This window comes from Adiantum capillus-veneris, chromosome 1, assembly GCF_014529385.1.
Source record: "Adiantum capillus-veneris isolate H3 chromosome 1, ASM1452938v2, whole genome shotgun sequence".
Lineage (NCBI taxonomy): Eukaryota > Viridiplantae > Streptophyta > Polypodiopsida > Polypodiales > Pteridaceae > Adiantum > Adiantum capillus-veneris.
This window is the reverse complement of record NC_140931.1, coordinates 83090203-83094825: the sequence shown is the minus strand read 5'-3', so window position 1 is coordinate 83094825 and position 4623 is coordinate 83090203. Positions and strand designations below refer to the sequence as shown.

Here is a 4623-nt window from a genome sequence, read left to right as displayed (position 1 = left end):
GCACCCTTTGCCTTTTCCATGAGTAGTGTGTGATGTTATAGAATACTGGCTAGGTATATGCCTAGAGCTGTAGGAGATGGGTCGGTTTTAGAGAGCAATTCCTCAAGAGTAGTGCATCCCCTTGTAAGCTGCTGAAAATCAGCGCGTATGTTGATATATGCGGGGCATTCTAGAGTCACATGTGTCTCATCCTCAATCTTTTGTAAACTGCATTGAGAGAGAGAGAGAGAGAGAGAGAGAGAGAGAGAGAGAAACTAAAATGTACTATTGATGTCTTCAGAAAGCCAAAATGACCTATGAGACCAAAAAGTTGGAGCCATAGTGAGGCCAATACAAGTACCTTGAACCAAAATAAAACTAAGGTAAGTAAAATCAATCACAATGCTAGCAATAGGTGAGGTACTCTAATACAACATATCAAGAGTGATGGGTACAAGAATCATTTAGAGAATAAGAGAGGAGAAATTTTACCGTCGTAGGAACAATTCCAAGAGATTGCAAAGATCTATTCATCAAGTCTTGAACTCAAAACCTAATACTCCAAAGGGAACTACCATTTTTAATCTACAAAAGTAGACGTTTATGTTAAGAATTGAGAGAGAGAGAGAGAGAGAGAGAGAGAGAGAGAGAGAGAGAATTAATTATGGCCATATGGAAGTGATCATTGATGTGAAATACACAAGGTTTGAGTACTTATATGAATGCTCTTGCTTGTAGAAGTGGAACCATATTACAAACATCACTTGTAATTAACAAGTCTATCTTGCTAGAAATGCATATTCAAATCAATGCTCCAAGTAACCAATGCACACCTACAAGACCAAAGATCTTATGTCGCCAATTGAGGAATGAACTCATTGTATCAAAAGAAGAAGAAAAAGAGAAGAGTTTAACGTCGTAGGGACAAACCCAAGAGACCTCAAAGATCTATCCAACAAGTCTATTTCAAGACATGATACTCCAAGGGAAGATCCAAATCCTCTATGTAGCCTCCGCACGTCTTACATATAAAGACCAAACACCCCTTCAATTTTCTGTGATTATAGCATTTTATGTACAAGCTTCTCTACATCGTATCTCACAATCCCAAAACCTTGTTTTTGACAATGATCGAGAAAAACTAATCTTCATCCTCCACTGCATTTACACCTCATTGAAATATTTGAAGGATTGAGTTCATGAAACTACTAAGGTACACCAATCAGAGCCAAAAGAAACTGCGTGTAGTTATTAGTAGTGTCTGAGTGAACCATAGCCGACAAGGGCTTCTTGTATCTCCGAGAAAATGAAACTTTAATGTTTGCCAAGTCAATCTCCGCATGAGTAACAACTACATGGATAAGAGTGTCATCATCGGTTCCAAGACTTTTCATGGACTTGTTTAGAACCTAAACAAGTGCAAACACCAAGTATGAGAATACAACCACCCAAGAAAAAGTATAACATGGCCCACACTCTATATATAACATATTGATCTCACGTGACATAGAGAGCTTTTGATGATTGACCGCCATTGGATGACAAGCAACAAATAAATAGGCAAAAGCACGACCAAACAATCGCACATTATCAATATGCTCATGCATGGTTGAGTTATACTAATCTCCCAGAGGATTCATACAAAAAATGTAGATGTATCACCTGAAGTTCCTCATAAGGGGTGTATTAATTTTAATGGAGTTATAGGTTTACATCTACAAGAGGGGATTTTCAATTCAGTTTAGAGAAAAAAATGTAAGCTTCTTAAGAAAGAGGGGACATTCTATCCGTAAAAGTATGTATGTGAGGAGGGACCCCCATTGAACACAGGTGATATAGGAAATTCTTTATAAATGAACCACCCGAGACCAAACTTCAAGCATGGAAGGTGCTTGTATTGGAATAGTTGCAAAACTGAAAGCAATATTACAACTAAGCCCACATGTGAGCATGCTCACACGTAGGCTTCATTATTTCAAGAATCTAGATAACTAAGCCTCATGTGAGCATGCAAAAAAGCCATTGTGAGACCGGTAACACTTGGAAATGACCCAAATAGACACCAAATTGAAAACCAAGGTTAGCACTGTGTTCGCAAAGCAAAGCACAACAAGAGACATAATTCTGGACCAATTCTTGAAACAACGTGCAATTGATAGCTTAGCCTCACCTCAGAAAAATATTCTTCTAGACTGCTTACACATTTGGCGACCGTCATCACCGTTGTGTGAAATTCATTTTTGCATCTGTCATCCATCTGATTGATAACCTATGCAACCATATAAAAATTCAAACCTATGCAATTAAATAGAAAAGAGAAGTAGTCCAATGCAAGAGCTTCACCTCATAAGCATCCTGTCCATGCGTGGTTCAATAAGCATCAAAAATTCTGCATAATTGCCTTTGGCTTTTGCTTGTCAAAATATGAATGGCAGCTGTGTCGTCAATGTGTGTGAATAGCATCTTCTAACGCAAAGTGAGGTTCAAGATCGGCGGCCTCATCCCGAGTCCCACATAGATACTGAACAAAGAGATGCATTGAATGTGTGCATGCCGCATACATGTGTAAGAAACATGAGCAACACACAACACACCTCATGATAACACATGTAATGGAACCCCCTTTATAAGTACCTTCTGACAAGAGCCTGACAAAGTAGCTTCGATGTCATCTTGAAGAGGCTTGCCATTGCCTTGGCTATGGAATTGAATCATCCATCCTTTTCGTGCTAAAAACCTCAGCAAGGATCCGAGATCCTGACATCCCTGTCAGGAGCTTCCCTCATCCACATCAACATGGCCTTCTATTCAAGTCACAACATTCCAAGTGAGAGCTCATGAGGGATGTGAATGCGCAACCGCAGGCGTTTGCACAATGCTCAAACCTCACCTCAAAGTGATAATGAAGCTCTCTCTTGAGACGCTTGCAAATATCCTCCTCAAACATATTCTTGTACACCATTCTGATTTGAGCACGCTCGGAAGCATTCCGATGGGCGAGTATTCTGATGACCTCCTCTGCATCGCATCCAAGGCCTACCCCGAAAATGCATGTGAGACCCAAGAATGGTCGAGGAATGAAGATCCAAAAACATGAATCGGCCCTCTCTCCGTGCGCAGAAGGCTACAATTTGCATTGGGGGTACAAGCAGGGCATCATCATACAACCCTTCTGCGCATCAATAGGGAAAATTAATGCATGATTTGAGCACGAAAATGGTGAGAAAGCAGCATACCTTTGAAAGCTCGATGCAGGTCCAGGCAGTCCAGATTAGGGTTGGGAACCATGGGAGGTAAGCAGATGCTTGACATGAAGAAGCAAGACGCCAACCAACGGATCAGAAAAAGGTCGACAACGTATATGTCCTCTGCGAGAGAGAGAGAGAGAGATAGAGGAGATAGAGAGAGAGAGATACTTTGCTCCAAGTTTTGGCCAGCCGTCGGCTATCAGAGAACTTAGAAGGCACCTTCTGCATAACGACAAAGTCAGCACTGTCAAGTAGGCACGGAGAGAAGAGAGAGCCTCCGCCATTTTTTGTTGCCCTTAATCTTGAAGGTAAACCTAGGCTACTGAGACTACGCATACGTCCACCGCCCCCCTTGACTTTGAAACTAGGCGAGAGAAACAACGCATGGTTGGGCTCTCTGTTGGAGGTAAGGTGGAATGGTGGGTGAAGCTTTGCACCAGTCCTGTCTGCTGAACGGAGTACTGTACGAACAAAATTGAGCTCGCGAGTTCACCTGCAGAGTGAAAGACTTAAACAAAAAATACCCATCCACGTGGACGAGATCTCTTGGAGGACGCCTAAGCTGACCCAATACTAGGGCCTTTCTGTAGCAGGCCAAAAATGATCAAAAGGTTTTCATGGATTCTCTTAATTTATGTGAATGTGTACTCCCCACTGCATGTTTATTTCCCAATTTAACCTGGAGTACCCTTGTAATATTGCAAAATAAATCGTAGTCCTTTGACTTTTCACCATCTTCAAATAGACAAAAGAATTTAAGTTACATAAAAATCACCACTAAAGATTGAGGGCTTTTATCGGAATTTTGTACTTTTGAATTCAATAGAGAGGATAGCTGGAGGTCCCTCCTCATGCCACTATGGATGGTATTGAAGGTGATAGCCTAGAAGAGAGCTACAACATCCGATAGGATTACAAGAGCTGAGAGGGTGATAGGAGCGGCCAGGAGCCATGGTGATGGGGCTTGATGAAGGGTTGACATGCTTTTACCTTTGTAGGGGTGCCTTTATAACATGGGGATCAATGGTGATGATATGGTCCTTGTGGCCAGTTGTGATGTACGCAGTAAGCACCAGCTGTGGCGAGCTAGACATGAAGAGAGGAGTGGGAGGGCCACTTGTGTGAGGAGCGAGAGCAATGTGCGAGACTCGAGTGCATGCATGCTGAGGCGGTCTAGGGCAAGCAACAAGAGAGGCGACCTCTAAACACCCCTCAAGGCTCCTAGGCTGCTCAATTGGGGCTGGGGAAACCACAAGCACAACAAAACAACAAACCCATAGCCAAAACCCAACTACACAAGGGGCACCACCTAGTTTAAAAGCGAACTAGGATGCAAAAAAAAAGGAGAATCGTTAGAGAAACCCAAAATCAAGTAAGGACTTTACACTAACCCTAA

General features: G+C 42.1%; 1 pseudogene across 1 annotated transcript; it reads right to left on the bottom strand.

Annotated features, from left to right (window-relative positions):
• Window positions 1-915: 915 nt before the first annotated feature.
• LOC147465075 (annexin D5-like) lies at window positions 916-3816 on the bottom strand (annotated as a pseudogene). Its single transcript, XR_015188864.1, has 6 exons — window positions 3216-3816; window positions 2870-3015; window positions 2614-2783; window positions 2323-2512; window positions 2150-2248; window positions 916-1388 (listed from the first exon to the last, which is right to left on the bottom strand). The product of XR_015188864.1 is annotated as an annexin D5-like (transcript).
• Window positions 3817-4623: the final 807 nt, after the last annotated feature.